Source organism: Dermacentor albipictus, chromosome 7 (assembly GCF_038994185.2).
Source record: "Dermacentor albipictus isolate Rhodes 1998 colony chromosome 7, USDA_Dalb.pri_finalv2, whole genome shotgun sequence".
NCBI lineage: Eukaryota > Metazoa > Arthropoda > Arachnida > Ixodida > Ixodidae > Dermacentor > Dermacentor albipictus.
Window position 1 is genome coordinate 23,807,265 of NC_091827.1, and position 19,321 is coordinate 23,826,585.

Here is a 19,321-nt window from a genome sequence, read left to right on the forward strand (position 1 = left end):
AGCTGCTGGACAATAAATACAACGAAGTTGGACACATTTTTTTTAGTCTTACCATGTCACGATGCACACCGAGAAAAATGCGGTAGTTGTCTGGCTCAAGAGGCTCCGAATGCAGGTAGATGCACCGCAAACCGATCTACAATAGAAATAAATAAATTCGCGATAAATATGAAACCACCTTTACGTTCGTGACAATGAAATAGAAGCCAAGATAGAAGAATCCGCAACGGATCGAGCCACGGAAAAGCAGGACAAAGCAGAAGAGCACCGTGAAGAATCGTGGCAGTGTTCGCCCGGAGCCTCAGGCCTAGAAAATAAGCGCAAGATGGTGAACTGGGCACAGAAAGGGTAGCGATTGCCAATGGTTTCTGGACTAAAGCAGCCGTATAACCTGGGCGAAGAAGAAGCTATTTCACACTGATTCTCGAAATAAATGTTTACGCTCTCTCGCTTTCTCTCTCTTTCTCTTTCTGGACTAACACTAACTCGACTAACAAAACAAAGCGACGCTTACCATTTTGCGACGCTTGCTATAAGTATACTCAGTTTTTCTCAGTCGTGACGCTTTTCAATGTGGCGTACTGGATTCGGTATATTCAGAACTTCGCATAATTCGCGCTCTGAAACTTTATTACATAAGATTTAGCATTAAGTTGACATGGATTCTCTAAACTCATTCATTTCTTGTGTATGGTAAGATAGGTATTAGGTCTCTAACCCTAGAAAAAGTATGTTCGCAAAAACTATTATGCAAGAAACAGCTTGAAATAGCGTTCCTACAGAAAGCTCCCGTTTCGTTTTTCACGAGGGTACTCTTTTATGACGTCATGGCGCAGAATGACGTGGGAGCAGGACATTGCAACATTTTGACGCTGACTTTTGCTCGCTCGGTCACCTCTTTGCAGCTGCTTTTTGCGAAATTCAATGTAGCAGCATTACAGGCGAGAGAGGACAGAGCCGGAGCGATTGTGAAACACTTGGAATGTCCTGCTCCACCATGAATAACTTCTGCGTCGCGACGTCGCAGCGCCGTAGAAACAAAACCGAAAGTGGCTGTAGAAAGATTGCTATAATAAACTATTTAGGGTACTTTGAGGCATGTCAATATCTTTTTTGGGGTTCGAATGCTCCAGGAGTTCATTTAACTCATAAAAAAATGACATCCGTAAGCAGTCCACCAGTATTTTTTGAAGGGCAAGAACTACCTTTAAAGAAAGAAAAATCTGATGGGCCTGTTTACTGAGACTTGTACCAAACCAAGGAGAAGTTGGGCTTCACCTCATACAAGAGGTCCATGACGCAATCGTCAGTTCAGCGCTACACCTCTTCGTTCAAAACGTGCTTGAAGGCCTTCCAGCTCCCCCCCCCCCTTCTTTGTTCTTTTTTCTTACATTCTGTCTATCCATAACTTCAACTTTCGATACGCTGTAATTTTCCTTCATCCAGCCACCTGCGCTCTTTATTCTGCGCGTGATCTTTTACGTGCTGCCAAAAGTGTTTATCTCACCGTTTCTGCAATTTAAGGGAATGATGATACTGCCCTTCACGTGGCAGCACTCAGAATATCCTCTACGTTCTTTACGCTTCAGTGAGTATGGGATAACAGCGTGGGAAACAGAGCACATGTCCGACAACAGACAGCAAGCAGATGACCGGGAGCACCACTTTCTAGCTCAGTCTACTCACTTCAATTGGCTGTCAAACCTGTGCAGCAGCTTGTCTTCACGGGGATGTGCCCTGCAGAGACCCTTCTGAGATCTCCATATCATTCCTTTTCTTTCGTGCTTGTTTCCATTCGCGCTCCTTCGAGCAGCTATCACGTAGCTTACCACGTCTTGCATCGCGTTTTACGCCATCTAGAGAGGGAAATATACCCTCTAAAAAAAAAGGTCGCATGGGGAACAAGGGCGCTTTCATTTGATGGCCGTTCTTTCTTTTTCCTTGCTCTTTACTGGAAAATGATTGATCACTCATAATGACCTGATATAGAGCTTTTCTTCTTTTGCTTGAACAATAGTGCTTGTAGGAGTGAATTTACGGTTGCAACAACAGACCAATGTGCATCACTATATTACAGTACAATATAGTGTAAACTAATATGTGTCATGCAACTCAAGCAAGCCAAAACCTACTTTTCTTTTAATAAAGTTTGTACTACTGGGCCAGGTATCTCAGTTCACTAACGTCATCTATAATATTACCACCGTCCTATTACTCATTAAATATACTGCGGGAAAAACAGCATTTCACAATGTAAGGGCCCGCTGCGCAGATGTAGCCGCGCCAGCCCTGGTGCAAGTTTTCTTATGTTTTGCATTACAACGTTGGACATGACGAAATTCTCCGCCTGACGATGACAGACAGATTAGGGAAGGAATACCTGCCCTTAAAGATGGTAGATGAAGCTTTCGTCACACCACAGGTCAGATTATGATACTTCCATTACAGCTAGTCGCAAAGCGACTATCTTTTCAAGCGCTCACTGTATGAAGTACGAGCGCCAAAACTTATATCACTGCAAAACTACATCTCTTTACGAGCCCTGTCCATTTATTTCTAGTTGTTGCTTTGGAACCATTACCGTTAGGGGTGTGCAAAAACCCAAACCCTAAGATACCATTTGGGTTCGGTACACGCGGTGCCACCCGCCATGGTTGCTCAGCAGCTATGGTGCTGGGCTGCTGAGCACGAGGTCGCGGGATCGAATCCCCGCCACGGCGGCCGCATTTCGATGGGGGCGAAATGCGAAAACACCCGTGTGCTTAGATTTAGGTGCACGTTAAAGAACCCCAGGCGGTCGAAATTTCCGGAGTCCTCCACTACGGCGTGCCTCATAATCATAAAGTGGTTTTGGCACGTAAAACCCCATAATTTATTTATTTTTCCATGTGGTGTGGCGAGTCGCGAATCGTTTATAGGGCCCCTTCTCCTTGCGGGGCTCTATTCTGCAACAACCTATTAGGTAAGTGCCGTGATGAGCTTTCCTTTACTTTCATACTTACTCGTCTCGTTTCTCTTGTATAATTTGCCATAATACGTTTCGGAATACCAGGAGGCGAAAATTCCCTATATCTTCGCTATAGCGAATCGAAAAAAAAAAAATTGCATAAGAAGTAGCCACGCCAAGTGCGGAAGCGAAAAGTGGCTCCGAACGAGACTCACCAGCGCCGTGTCCAGGGTGTCCGAGAGACACCGAAGTCTCCTACCCACGTTCTTGGCTCCGGTTCTGTAGGGGCTCACACCGTAGTGTGAATCGTCGTCTTGGACGGCTCGACGCCCAACTCGACATGATGTCACGATGTCAGGCAGTGCTGACACAGCAGGTGCCGCCGACAAGCCTGCAGTGAGCACAGAGATAAAGTTACGTTCGACCTCACCGGGTGCAGAGAGCTGTAAATGGTTCGTTTGTTTTTGACCTTGCAAGTTCAGCGACGTAAAAATAAGTGCAAAAGACGTGAGGTCAGAAGGTTTTTGTTCGTAATCATCCTCTACTGGGCCGCTATCTTGTGCGCATTCGAAAAGCTGACGCTCGGTTGCGCCTCACGGGATTGACCTATCTCGTGATTGTCACGTGATAGGTCAATCTAAGTCAATCGCGTGAGGCGAAACCGAACATCAGCTTTTCGAACGCCTACAAGGTAGCGGTTGAGGTTTCTTAAATCACAAAATCACATCTCTTCAGCTAAGCGACGTGAGAAGAAACAGGCGATCAGCAATAACCGCAGTGCGTGTTCTCAATTCACTGACCTTCTCCTCCTACCGTATTAACAAAGCGTTGATAGGATAGCGACATGGAGGACGACAAAGAAGCTTAGAAAGAAGCTAGGAAGCACGTGATGATCCAAGCAATGATATTGATAGGCTCAACGGTGACAGACTGAAAGAGGGTAGTATAGATAAGAGAGAGAACGGATGTAGGTGATGTTTTAGTTGCTCTGAACAGAAAGAAACGTACGTAGGCAGGCCGCGCAATTGTACGTAGGGGCAGATAACTGATGGTAGATGAATGGGTACCAGAATAGGGGGAACGTAGTCGAAAATACCAAGAGTTAATTTGGTGCGATGGGATTAGAAAATGTGCAGGCGCAGTATTCAGTTCACTGCAAAATAGAGGGGTACCTGGAGATTGTTGGGACAGGACGTTCGTGCTGCAGTAGTCAATATATAAGCCGATAATGAAGACCAGTGATGATACCAACGAGAAGCGTGAGGGTAGAAGTGCGCAATAAAAAAGTGTCAGCTCGTACAGCAAGAGTAACTACTCAGTTTACGTACGATTCAGCACCCGTAAATTTCTACATGTTTCTAGAATGGAGCCTTCCACATGTAAGTCATCCAATGCGAACAATACGAGCTGCATTTGATACAGCAAAATACGCTTATAAAAAGCTTGATCTCGACATAAGCTTTCCGCTTTCCTGTTCATCAGTATTAAGTTGTGAAAAGCATTTTTATTATTATTATTTTGACTTGAAAACATACATACACGTGACAGGAAAGGAAAACCGAGGAGCAATCTGGCAACTGCCACCGGAAGGCAAAACGCCTGCCTAATCTTCAGAAAGGGCAAGACAGAAGCATGTAAATGTAAGATAGGAAGAAAGGAGGAAGGAGGGAAGAAAGTGGAAGAAGACAAATCTAAAAGAATAAAGTAGAACACACACAGCAAAGGTCACACACAGTAGGGCCGAGCATGTGAGTTTATGAAACGCGGTTCTCTAAAATAAAGCTTCGAGAAAACTTCCATATGACACAACCTTTCATGAGGTTACATTAAATGGAAGTGACAGGAGTTGCGCCGAATATGATGGGATGACTGCCGAATAGCTTGACCGTTCATCGAGTACTAATGTTCGTTGTCACGCCGCTTTTGCTACAGCGGCTTGCCGCTTGTGTTATGATGTGATTTGTCTGTTCTTATCTTAACCCTACATTTTCGGTCTCTTTACATTCCTGAACAGTAATTGTGGATTTCGGATAGCCTGCTCTAAAAAAGCCCACCTTTGCACCTTTCCTGACCTAAAAAAATTACAGTAATAGCCTTCACCAGCGCTAAATGAAGTTCCCATCTGCCTGTACCGTCCTGTTACTTGCAAGAAAGGGATTGTAAAGAACGCTTACATAAGAACGTGACTTCTCATGATCAGCGCATAACTCAGAAGTTCAATGTCGATTCATCTTGACGTCTCCCTTGATTCAAATTTTGGCTGTGCCCGCACTGTTGTTCTGGCATTGTTTACAATATACACACCTGATGTTACGGTATAAGAAGCGCTTTTTATTTCCCCAATATTAAGCTCGCAAGGCAATCCTCAAGTCAGGCTGCACACTAATGCAGTAGTGTTTTCAACATAGCGTATTGTGACCGGTTTTCAGCGGGGAGTTCAAGCGAGCTGGCAGAGAAACGTGATTACACGCGTCAACGAAAAGCAAGTTGCACTCAAGAAGCACTAAATATTCCACGCTCTCTTCTCGTACCCTTAATACCAGTGTAGCGCACTGCTGTACACCGATGCAAGCACGCTGGCAATAAATTTTCGTCGACGCAAGTTTGGGCATTTGTCACTCCGAAAACTAGATTAGCGCCCACGCGTAATGCATTCGTACGTTGGTGCGCGTTCAAAAAGAGCCGAAACTGCATCACATACAGGTGTCCTTGCTTGTGTCCTAATAATTTAGTAACCACGCAACCGTGGCCGTACACAAGTACGTTGTGGTCATACAAAAGTGTACGTGGACAACAATCCACTGCAGGTCGCGCTAATTCTTAGGTGCGTTCTGCACCGGCTGCTCGAGCATGAATAAGCCACATGCAAGAGTCGCTGTCACGGTGCATAAAGCTCACATTCTCTTTGCCGCTGAATTAAAATCGTGAAAAGTTTGTCCTCACAAGGCAGGGAAAGCAGCTTTTGCATGATTAAGATCGGCAAGATGCGCATCTCTCGACTGCACATTTCCGTGCACCTTTCGTGTGCTTACGTTGTACGCTGGGTAGAAAATGCGTTATGCTACGGAGCAGCTTCGTAAAACTGGGAATCGTATATCATGCATTTTTCACGCTTCAAAGAAAAGTAGAAATGGTGGTCTCTTGAGAAATTACATACGTAAGCTGTAGTTGTAAGACAGCGCTATCACGATTGAAGTAGTGCAAAATCGATGAGGTGTTAGAGCAAAATTATTTTTATTCGGTTCAAACACTTTTCAGTCACTTTAACTGTAACAGGCTGACCAGCTTCGGTGTTCTTTATGTAAGTGTACTTGTCGCGTTGGTCAGGACCTGGTCGAGAAATGATCATGCACATTAGTCTTCAAAAAAATTTCATTTGTTTTTGTTTCCTTGTTCTGTTATATTTATCATTAGGTGTCATAACTTTATCATGCACGGCCAGGAGTCGAGATGAGAAATTTGCCACTAATGGAGGCCAAGAAGTACACAGCTGCTTCATAGAGCGAATGCGAGTTCAAAGCAATCACAGAGACTTTCGGCTAAAATTCTTAACTGAGCAACTCTCTGTTATCACTACGGCACTACTATCCATACCACTACCACTATTATTACTATGCCGGCCCGCACACCTGTATTACTGTAAAGAATTAAATATATACTTGTTGCCTAGTATTACTCCATTACATGCTACAATATTACCTGGTTGACGTAAATTGTAGGTAGAAGTCCAGGCATTCTATGAACGAATGATTCTTGACGATGGCATTCTTTTACGATAAGCGTTAAAGTCAATATTTTGCGTATGTACACCCGCCAATCGACAGAAACGAACTTGAGGCATTAATATTCTGAATTTATGTTCTTCGCGCACGTGTGCTAGCTAAGGGTATAAGACAGATTTTTACCTCGGTGTAGGTGTTCCAATACGTGGGCGTCGTCCATGACCATTCGTAGAGGTGCGACGAAGAGAAATTTTCCAACAAAGTCTGCTCGACAGTCGTCGCGAGTCTTAACGTAACTTGCGTCAACGTCACGCGGCACGAGCGAACGCACCATGCCTTCTTTTTAAGCGTTACGTTAAGCGTTAAGCGAGCGCAGTCGATATCGAGCACCTCAGAGCGCGAAACGACCGCACCCAACCAGCAGCCCATGCGTTTTGAGCGCCCGCCATGAGTTTCTCTCACGCGGTGGGTAAATCGCGGACCGCCCCTCGTGGGGGGAGAGAGTCGGAGAGAGGAACAGCGGGGCATTGCCGGCGAGGTCCCACGTTTTAACCCGCCGCGAGATGGCGCCACCGTTAAGAGCGTGCTCATTATCTTGTATTCTTACTTTTCACTGGGAGTCAAACCACATCTGCCTGTTTCAAATGGAACGGTGGCATCATCATCATCATCATCATCATGTTCTTATATATTGCTTGTACTTACTAATTGAATTCAACAAATTATAAACTAATGACACTTAAAGTGGATGAAAAAACAACTTGCCGCAAGTGGGGAACGATCCCACGTCTTCGCATTACGCGTGCGATGCTCATACGATGCTCAAGCGAAGCATCGCATGTGTACGGATGCGATACTTCGCGTAATGCGAAAACGTGGGATCGTTCCCCACCTGCGGAAAGTTGTTTTTTAATCCACTTTTATTGCCATTAATTTATAATTTACTTAATTCAATTAGCAAGTACAAGTAATTCCCCCCATGTTTTCCTTGGTGCCTTTGTTTGTTGGCTTCTCATGATATGAATAATAAAAATTGGGCCCCTTGGTTAACCCGCTTTCTTCAGGAAGTATACAGGTTGTGTATAGCATGCACGACTCCATATAGAATGTTCGACTTACATGTATGCTCACTTAAGCTTTTTGTGTCAATTGTTATCCCCCCCCCCCCTCTATGTAAAGCCCGAGTTAAGAATTTAGGGTAAATAAATGAAACAAAAAACATCCTCAGCTTCTTCATCATCATCATCGTGCGACGTTCGAAGTGTGGTAGGAAGGGTTACAGCGTTAGTACAAAGTAGGGAGCACAGCGGCGTTGCAGTGGTTAGTGCACGTTAATTTCCATTGCCTCATATAAACGCGTACAGACGGGTTAGGAATATACGGAAGCGTTGCAAACGCTACTGCGACAGTTTCTGTTGAGGCGGCGTTGTTTTGCTGTCGCTGCTGGAAGCATGGACAGTGAGGGACCTCTTCAGAGGTTGAAATGCTTTGAATAAGAGAAAAATAGAAAATTTTCAAGCTAAAGACAGTTTTAAGAAAATTTGGCCAGGACAGAAAGATAAGAATTAAAAGAAATAGTTGCGGTATGGTTTGACCAAGAAAAAGATAGAATAATCTAAGTAATAATAAGACACTTATCGCCATGCTTTACGAAGGCTGTTTTTTGCTATCTGTAGCAGCACGCCTGATGAAAAACAGCATGTACGCTGAGGCACGTGCATACGTGTTTAAAATTCCCCATCGCCGAAACTATGTGAGCCTTATAGTACGTTCATCTATTACGATGGTTACTTGAACAAGGAACGGAGGGTGGTAACTTGAACGAAGAATTTTACTCAATTTCTATCCAGCTCCAAAAAGCTCCCAGTATGTGGCAGTAAACAGGCCATACAGTGTATGATGTGGAATGACACTTAAACTAAAATGTTTGCCTTCGTTACTGAGCAGCTTGCGGTTTAAGGTCATACGGGTGAACTTCCTGTGGGTAAACAAAATCGTGTTCCAATCCTTCGTGCTATCTCCACCTGCAATGTAAACACTTGAATAATGTGCATAAGTGTCACACTAGAGAGACGAAGCCCGGCATCTCGTTTGAGACCAGTGTCTCGCAGAAAACCTAAACACGACTCCGTAACGTACGACGCAGTGGCAGTGCTAGTCCATGTTCCAAGGTCATGCCGTTCTGTCAAGGTGTGGCCCATGTGGTACACATTCTGCGCGGAGAATAGGATGGCACATTTCGAGTGTGGGAAAAGATCGCCTTAACAGATTACGTTTACCACGCGTTCCCCGTACATTGCAGACTCGGAACAGTGGCGATCCTCTCCGCATAATTTTATAGAAGTGATTAGCAGTGGTGGAACAAGGAACGTCTTCAGTGGGCGTAGTGTGGTGAAGCTGACTGCGGCCAATGAACGCGCTGTCTTCCCGGCCGGTGTGCCCTCTGTTGTCCGGCACCCGTAACCTATTTCACCCTTCGCCACCCTAGCGATTGATCTAAACGTTCTCTAGAGGGTGTTGTCTAAACACGGTCTGTGGACAGCCGTTGCCGGAGGAAAGTTGGGCGTAGGCCAGTCAAATTTATGCGGACAAGTCTCTACAAGTGTCTAGGGAAGATCAGGTGCTCTAGATGGGTTACTCGGTCCTCCTCATTCATGCCTATGTATATTCTAGTTCGCTGGTACTCGGCAGCATATCTCGCATCTTCCCCTGCAGCTTGTTGTTACCGCGCTCTCCGCTTCTTGCTTCTTTCTTTTCTTCTTTTTTGGGGGGGAAATATGCGGGCCTCTCTCTCGAGATGTGTGTGGAAAAGTGATGAACACTGGAAGCTCTGGAGCGTTGAATGAGTACCTCGAGCTTCGTATAGGTTTTAGATTTTACTGCAATAGAAAAGCTTTGTTTCTTGTTACATAATGTTACCTCGCGTTTAATTAATGTTGAACTGTTTATGTCTTGTATATGTTAGTAGGAGGGAAGCAGTAGCCATCGCGTGGCTGAACAGAATACTAAGAGCAGATGCTTTGCGTAATTACTAAATAAACTATATCCGAGCAACAGCACGTTACTTTTGTCATTGTATTTCTTTCTTTCTGTTTCTGGTGCGTTTCTATGACTTTCCACAAAGTTTTGAAGAACAGTTCAAGCGCGCGAATAGCCTTTTTGCGTATGCGTGTTCGAGCGTATGTTTGTTGGTGTGTCTTTCAGCACAACACCCCGGTTCGATACCCATCCGACCATGAATTATACAATAAGTCATCCAAGTTGGCGCGAAAAAGGGTTAGAGGCGCAGTCCTACAGTCCGCTAAAGGTACTCCAAGAATGCTAATCGCATTTTAAAAAAGAGATCCATGGAAATCCAGATCACGATAAAGGTCGACGTTATTGCGATTAGCATTGAAGCAGTGTAGCGACCCGCCGTATTGCCAGCACCGACACACGTCCTGTTTAATGAAGCGTGCTTGCAACCATGTTCATCTCTCGCCCTTTCCACTGAACCCGCGGCGCCGTCTAGCGGTGCCGAATAATCCGCGCGCATGCGCCTGTGTGATTGTATAGACCCTTTCATCCGCTCTGTTGTTGCCGAGGGTTTAAAACCCGAGAACACTTCCTATAATGCATTTTTATGCGTTGCGTATTGCAATCACTCAGTTCAGCCCTTGGGCGCGGCCGGGCAGCCACCATTGAGGGTATGAGCCATTGTTCATTGCTGCGCGTCTCATATGTGGGTCTATTCTCTTTTAGGTTGCTATGTTTGTCATTAAGTTGCTTCTATTTTTATGCGTTGCATATTGCAATAACTCAGTTCAGCCCTTGGGCGCGGCCGGGCAGCCACCATTGACCTTTAGCGCAACCACGTGACGTGACGTCACGACAGCCGGAGGAAAAGCTGGGCCCCAACTCGCGCAATATGCAACGCATTCTTGGCTTAACCAAGCAAGGCCTGGCCATTTTTTTACAGTCAATTTAGCTAAGTATTTTATCGCACAGTATACTGTAGGCACATATTCTCGATGCGTTCAGATAAAAAAAACGTGCCCCGCACGTCAAGCTTGTGTACGTATTTTCTTCTTTTTGCACTTAACAAAGAAACACACTTTTCTAACAGTCCAGTTATGCTGCAAACCTGGTGCCCGCTGGAGGGTTTTATAAATTTATAGGCTTTATAGGCTTTCCGTGCTTAGTTGTATTCTGGGAGCTGTGCTTCTACGTACGTCGCTACCACCTACCGGAGAAAATTATTGGAGGATTATGTTGTCATTTAAGAGCACCACACACCGGAAGCCACAAAACTCGACAACCCAAGAAGGTATCGGAGAAGTTTATTGAGCAGCGGCGCAAACCCAGAGACTCAAGTTGACATCAGAGGTTCATCGAAAGGCGTCACACGTACCGAGGGACCCAAGTTGGCATCAAAGGGGCTCATTAAAAAACAACGAATACCCAGTAGGTCATACCCAGAGCCACAAGTTGGTCCTACGGTTGGTTTCGAACTCTGTTCCCTCGGCACCACAGCCCGATGTTGTAACCACTAGATCGTAGACTGTATAGACTATAAGTGCAATGACACAAATTGGCGGAAAAACGGTTAGAGACGCAGACTCAAGTTGACGTCAGAGGTTCATCGAAGGGGGACACATAGCCCGCGGCACATACTGAGGGGCCTAAGTTGGCTTCAAACGGGTTCATTGAAGAACGTAAAAGTGCGTGACGTTCCCACGAAATGCTAATCACGTTAAAGAGTGTGATTTGTCAAGCATTCGCAAGAGGAGAGTGCAAAATTGTAGGCGGGGAACGGATGAATAGTACTTTATTCTACACCAGTCCCTGCTCGCTGTCCTTGACTACAAGTAGGGAACGCCAGAATTGTCTCAAACGCTGCACATCTAGGCAGGATGACAGTATGCAAAATACACCTCGTCATAACGGCCCTGTAACGCTGATTTAATCGATCGCGCTCTCCTCGATATATCAAGTACATTTCCACTAGAAACAGGAAAAGAAATAGTTAAGTGGCAAGTTGTCTCGTGCATGGTGTAGAGGCACGGGACCTACTCAGGAAATGGCTTGCGTTTTGGGATTCCTTACGGGCGATGCAACCTACCTCTCGCAAAAAGCGTTTTACATTTTCATTTCGTAAGCTCATTCCTACTTCGACTATATGGAGATGCCAGCAAGTCGTAACGCTCAGAAAGACAACAACAAAAGCGACAGCGAGAACAAATCGCCGATTTACTAAGGTTGCCGGAGATATACTAGCACGAGATCAGCTGACAAAGAGCGGAAACGGGGTAACGGATACGCCGTGAACATTGAAGCTACACATTAATCGTGGCAAAATCACGCAGTCTCGTGCGCCTAAAGTCGTCCTCGTAGCGCGTCCAGAAGAAGCCCGGCGAGTCATTTGCGACGCTGTCGGAGGTCGACAGCCATCTTTATTTACGACGCGTATTACCATCTCTCTGGTGCTCCTAAGCGCTGTATGAATATCACGCCAACGAAACTCTCCAGGGGAATGTTCAACCCGGGACGTTTCGCTAATTTGATTTGGGGACACCCGGCACCCACGCTTGGCGACCGCCCTTTAAGGTTGCGCGGCAACCTGTTCTTTTTTTTCTTTCTGTCGGCTTCCCGTAGGGAAAAAATAAAGAACAACAACAGCAACGAGCTTGAAAGAACCGTGCTCATTTGGGATGCTTCATTAAATATGAAAATGGTAACAAATAAATCTGGATCGAGCATAGAAAGAAGTGTGATATACTCCGTTGTAAGCTTTGCGGGCGTGCATTACTTCTTAGAATCGCGTGCTTGAAATTGCGAATGATCTTTGTAATAGTGTTATTGCGCTTAGATTGACGAGCGCGTCTTGCCGCCATGCAGAGGCTGGGCAGGCTTTGCGCGGCAGCATTAGCGACACATGAGGGCACCGTTATTGAAAAAAGAAAAGGAAAACTGAGTGACGATTTAGCGGTAAATGCGGGAGAAACGCGTCTGCATTACTTCGCGCTTCTTTGAGGTCCTGGATGCATGGTTTAAACTACGTTCACCTCGTTGCCGAGTGATGTTCAGGAGCTCGCTCGACACGCTTCTTGAGGAGCGAAGTCCAAGCGACGTTGGCCCATAGTGGATGACAGTTAATCGTACCATATGTATATATTATGAACATATGAACCGACAATGAAACCAAAGAGAGTATCGGGGAAGTTAGCTGTCGTTGAAACTGAAGTGTATAAAATAAAGATAACTTGTCGCTGTTGGGAGCAGAAGCCACAATCTCTGCATTACTTGTGCGTCGCGCTACCTATTGGTAGTGCCTGCTGTGCCAAGTCCACGTGTTACATATGACGCCATCGTGCAAAAAAAAGGTGTGCTCCGCATCCGCCCATCATGGCTCTTACGGGCGGTGGCTAACGCTCCTAGGGCTAGATCACGTAAACGTAGATACCCGTGTTAGTCGATGAACTGATAGCCGTTGCCGTAGCACAATATTGTTAACGCAACGCACGTGTAATGCGGATGTTTTGGGTTCAGCTCTCACCGGTGGCAAATTATCTTTCCGCTCGCTTTCATTTCTCTTTATTATTTGCTACATTTCAGTTTGAACTACAGCTAAATTCCGCGATGCGTACCGTGGCTTCATGGTCGATTGACCTCATGATTCATGTGTTCATGATTACCAAAAATGGAGCAACTCGGTTTCCTTTCTTCTCTCATATATATATATATATATATGATGTAAGTAGTTCTTCAGATCCGGTGTTTATTGTTTTGAAGACAAATAAAGCAATAAAGCGCAGGCGCTTGCATAAAAGACAAAAAAAGCGAAATGGCAACCATTCCACTCTGTGAAATTGGAATTGCAGCGAGAGCTGACGACACTAGACGTTCACAAACTAAAAGCAAAGTGCTTTTGGTTGTCAATGTTTGGTTGAATGGCTCTCATTTTTTTTTTTTTGCACAATGGAGACACCTGTGGAAGAAGACAACGACGACGAACACGCGAGCCATTTGCCAACAATGTTTGCGCGTTTGGGGCAGACATTAGGAAACCGTGTTCTTAACCGTGTGCCTGGCACCTCTTTGGGCCCCATGTATGCCAAGATTAGTTCAAGGGCGCGTTACAGGTTCCCGAGCCCACAGGGGTGTGTCCTGCACAATCAGCAGGATCGCCCCCATGATGAGCTTTTTCTGTTGACGGACGCCGAAAAAACTGCGGAAGGTTAGTAATATACAGCTTTCGCTGTAAAAACAAACCTATATATTCATGAGAAATGTAACTTGCCCACCACTTGAAACGAGGACTAGGAAACGAGACACAAGCGCAAACTTTCAGCTAGTTTTAACGGTAGAGAGTCGAATGGTCGTACACACACGTAAGGGTGACGTAACATGAAATACATAATAAAATTTGCAAGTTACGTCGGGCAAAGTGTGTATAAAACCAATCGACACTCTACCATTATAACCAGCTGAAAGTTTGCGCTGCTGTCTGCCATTTCCTAGTCCTCGTTTCAACTGGTGCGCAAATAGCATTTATCATGAATTGTTACCAGCTAGCCCAAGCCAGTACCCTTCTAAACAACACACACACAGACACACACTCGCACACATATATGCTCCTTCTTTTGGGCTCTCCCATTCGCTCTCTACCTATACAACGTGACCGTCTTCCCATAGTTCGTAAGCAATTTTTTTTTTTCCACTTTGACACTACTAATGCAAACGCATTAAAAAAGTGTGCGGTACGCTCGTAACAGCATGAGGCACACTGACTCATCTGGTAGTGTTGTTAGTTTCTACAACCACGTAGTCTTACCACAAGTAAAGGACGTTGACATGGCCGACGGGGGTCAAAGTACAGTTTTTGTTCTTATTAGGTTAATATCTGACACGGGTTGCATATGGGCGCCGGATAATAAACTTATTTTTGTAAGTTGGCAGGAGTGCTTGAAGCCTGCTTCGCCTCCGCCGTGGATCGGTCCGGTATTGCACAACCTCCGGGTCCGGCCCACGGTTTTTCCAAACGCAGAGCAAGTATGCACGGAACCCAAGCCACGAACAGCTTCGCTGTAATAAAACAACGTTTTAGAGTTTATAATTAACTCGGGGACCGCACTTTTGCTTTTGTTTTAGCCGTGCTCAATCTAAGCACAGATGAGGAGACCTGTACCTCAGAGTGCCATCACGTGAAAGTTATAAATAAGAGGGGCAATCCGTAACGGGACAACCCACGCGACTCACTTCCTGAAGTCATTAATTACCCACACTGTCTACAGAGCAGCGCCACGGCGACTATCTATCTTCCGAACGAAAATAGAATCGTTGGGGCACCTTTATACATTACGAAAGCGAGGACTTAAAGATGTCAACAGCAAAAACAAAGACGAAAAAAGGACGAACAACATTCACCACCAGACCATTTGGAAGCCTACGAGCGTGTAAGTTGGCCGAAGTGGTGCGTGAACATAAAGACGCACTCGTGAGAGGAAAGCAGTCGCGACGCCCTGGTTGTTTCCAAACTCGGAAAGGGAAGCACTCACGTTGGTATAAGGCTTTCTCCTAAAAACGCTGCCGGAGCGCGCTTTTGTTCCAGTTTAGAATGTGTCCGCATGCAGGTGTGCGTGTACGTCTTGCTTGCCCTGTGCGCTGGTACGTGGACCACGCGTCGTTCGTGCTCCCGGTGTCGTGTCCCTCTTTTTTGCAACGACGGTCAGGAAAAATGACTCTGGGCATCATCTATCTTTTCGCAATGGGAAATGAATGAGACACCTATCGCACCCCCCAGGCCCGCACCCTTACCCCACTGCCCCTTCCATGCGCATATATGCGTATGTGCGGTGCGACCCTGGTTTGGGAAGCGGATGTGCGGACGGATGCTTTAGACTCACTCCATTATGTTCATTCCAAAGCGCACGGATTTCCCGAAAGGACTCGCTATAACACCGGCGGCCTCCTATTCTCCTCCTCCCCCCTCGTTGCAACTTATTTTTTATCTGTCTTATTTTTTTCAGCCATACTGGATGGGTAGAGAGTGCGAAAGCGCTGTCAAAGGACGTGCTGGTGTTAAACTAGTTCCTTCTTTGAAATGAACATTACCTTTTTTGGAGAACGGGTTTTTAACTGAAGCATCGTTCGTCTTTTAGAGAAAGTGCCCTCCGTGTGAGCACGTACAGGGAACCAGTCACTTGTCATCGACTTTTACGTTCTCTGGGCTTACTGCACCAATTGATTGATTGATTGATTGATTGATTGATTGATTGATTGATTGATTGATTGATTGATTCATTGATTGATTGATTGCGTTTATTGTTACACCATAGAAAAAAACTCGTGCCTCACAACCACCATATCCACTAATTTGGTTCATTTGGTTGGGTCCCCAAATAGACCCATTTGTTCCCATAAACGACATGGTATTATTGTGTATGAAAATCATCTGCCATACGGGGCTCTTTAATCGGCAAAGTAACACTAGAACTATACGAGACATTGTGGACTGAAGGAGGGTAGGGAGGAAGGGCAGAGTGGGATTACCTTTGGCAATACCTTGCATTGTTTCTGAACCCAAGCAAATGAGCATTCCTGAAGAATGCTCCCATAAAACTGAGCCGCCACACATGTCACGATTCTGCGTTTTATAGAATGCATGCACCACTTCACTGCAGAGAAAGCATGAAGCTGGGCCTTCTGCGGTCTCCTAGATTCTCGAAAACAATGACAGTGGAGGTGTTGCAATTGTTACGTCCTCTCTACTTCTCCAGTTTACCACTCACTCAAAGGTATCGAGCGCTCGTACTTGCACAAAATATTTCAAGTACAACAAGTAGCTACAACTGTTAATAACGTTCGATGACTGTCGAGCAAGCTTATGATGAAATACATGGCGTCCTAAATATTGCTTCAGCACAGTGCTCAATCAAGAGAAAGGGTGTCCTCTAATTGCCCCAAGAGTTTCCACAAAGTGCGGTGTCCCGCTTCATAGCATACCATTGCTAATAACCCCGCAGAAATGCTATTCAAATTTTGCTCGCGCAGTAAACCCAAAAAAGTGAAAGTAAAAACAAAAGTTACAGAGCGTAGCAGGGTCTGGGGTCCTGCTTTTCTCACGGTCGAAAAATCATGAAATCGTTTGTCAGACAAAAGACAAAAGTAGCTGAGGGTAACGTAGTCTCTGCGACATTCCGCACAGGAGTTGTTAGAGCGGCTAGCCGGTGTACCCGAGGGGGAGGTATCACTCTAGAAGTACAGACTGTTTGCCAGCAGGGGGTGCTGCGTTGCGCCAACGGCAAAAGAACGCATGGGTTCTCCCCCCTTTCGTATAGTTTGTCACATGACGGATCTGAGTGCAGAGCCATCGCCCGGAAGTTTGTCACGGCGGGGTTCAGCCTTTCTGGCTTTCTGTATTGGCAACTGCTCTGCGGGAAGAGTAAGCAGCCAGCTAACGCTACGCCGTGTGCTTCTGCCTGAGGCTACGTCATGTGCTACTACTACAAAACCAGAGGTATGTTCAACGTAGGGGGGTTCGCATGAGTGCTGAGTTGGTTTACTGTATTACGGAACCCCAGAGAAATAGATCCCCTTGGAGCGTTTGTCACAAAAAAAAAACTTAAAGAAAACAAAGATTGAGAGCACAGAGGTTTTATTAACTTGTAGGAATGGATATGGGCTCCCTCTTACTTATCCTATTTATTGCATTCAACTAACAAAGTGCTTGCAAGGGCCATGAAGGGGCCAGCAAGAAGGTTAGTCTATGTTTCACCTTTGTTTACGGGGCAAATAGCTTTTTATAGAGCATTCAAGTGGTGATACAAGCATAACAGGCAGGTTAGCGCAAAAGAACGTTCGCTAAACGGTTTGCTCTCAAACTTTCTCTCCTTCAAGCTGTCCCTGTGTTGTTCGACACTGAACTGAGTTCCTCCCCATCTGCTTATATGCTTGTGAAGTGCCATGGAATAACCGGGGGACTCGTTACGTCCTATACCGTCATGATGTCGCTGCCAAGCGATCGTCAATGGCGACCATTTCATGCACTAACTTTTTATGTATCGTGGAAACCTGTATCCGTCCCTTGAAACCGCTACACAAGAGGACTTTTTTCTTTAAATAACGAAGAGAAAAGAGAGCCACAGACAGTGAGAGAAGCTAATTATTAGAAAATGATAGTTGTAATATTTCGACACAAATGAAAACACCAGTCGTAATCGCGGCTGATAATCGGGTAGTTGTTGCCGCAGAACAGAAAACCAATGTTAGAACAAGCGACATACGGCCCTCGTTCGACGGCGATATGGAAATGCAGCCCTAAACAAAAACATCCCAGTAGCACTTACCTATAGGAAGGATATGGAGGCCCCTACTTCATTGAGGAGAATTCGCTTTTGATAGTACAGTCTTAGCTACAGCTACATATCTTCATGAAGCAGGGATACGCGCATTTTATGCATTCTAAATGTTTTCATGCAAGGAGGTGTCTTTATATTACGTATCTCTACCACGCATTAGTGCTAGGCAGCGAAAAAAGACAACAGGACGACCCGTGAGTCAACTCCTGCCTAGGAAAGAATTTTAAAAAAAACACACACACACAAGTAGCATCTTTAACTCCGTCTACTGTGCTCATCACATTCGTTGGACTGTAGCCTAATTTCACCGGAACGATATCACGAAGCGAACTTCAGGAAAGAAACAGCGTTAATGGCGTTAAATGCGGCGTGCGTAAACCGGAAGGCGTTCGCAAAGACGCGCTCGCACTTTTTGACAGTGAGTGCGCTCGTCAATCAATCATTGCTCAACTTTCTCGCGTGCACCCCCGGCAAGCGGAGTGATCGCTCAAGTTTCATTAATGCGGGCGAACAGCAGAGCGACCGTCGTCCCGTCAGGGCCTTCCTTCCCCGACAAACGCCGAACGTGCTGTTCGCGCGACAGAAACAAGAACACAAGTTGTCGTTCTTGCCCTCACTTTGCTGGTATCGCTTCATCGGCACTCATGTACAGAGCGCCTGCGTTCGACCTATAGCATTTTTAATCTCCTTTTAAAAGCTTTGAAATTTTCCAATGCGCGCCCGTTTCCGGTTCGGTGTCAAGGTCCCCTAAAAGTAGGGGAGCATGGGAAACAAAATGACGCTGCCTTAGATATCCGTGAAAAAACAAAAACTATATATATATATATATATATATATATATATATATATATATATATATATATATATATATATATATATATATATATATATATATATAGCTTCATTGCTCTCGAGGGCGTTAGTGCAGGAGTGCGATACTCATCGCAAAAAAAAGGAACAAAGAAAACGCAAAATCGAGGCAGCGGGGGCGCTTGTTCCCGCGGTGCCACTTGGCCTACGGTTGGTGTCACAATTTTAAAAGTCATTGGCGCCGTTCATGATGCGATGACCCTCTTTCTTGTGTGACCCGGTTCTACGCTGACTCTGTCCAATCCAGATTTTAGTGTTTAACAAAGACGTTTCAAGATGCGTCGGGCAACACGTCCGGCGTCTGTACGTACAGAGGAATCGTTTCATACAGGCCCCTCAGTGTCGAAGAGGCTCACATGATACCCGCAAGAAAAATCTAGGTGTTTAACGAATCGCGTGTTGTCTACTTACGGCGGGACATCAGCTGTACGTTTTATATTAGA

At 45.5% G+C, this 19,321-nt stretch overlaps 1 protein-coding gene and 1 pseudogene across 1 annotated transcript in view; both read left to right on the plus strand.

The window, feature by feature from the left end:
• LOC135915669 (uncharacterized) overlaps positions 1–19,321 on the plus strand; it is a 226,883-nt gene that overhangs the window by 118,041 nt on the left and 89,521 nt on the right. The window lies entirely within an intron of this gene.
• Positions 14,503–14,683, plus strand: LOC135915686 (U2 spliceosomal RNA; annotated as a pseudogene).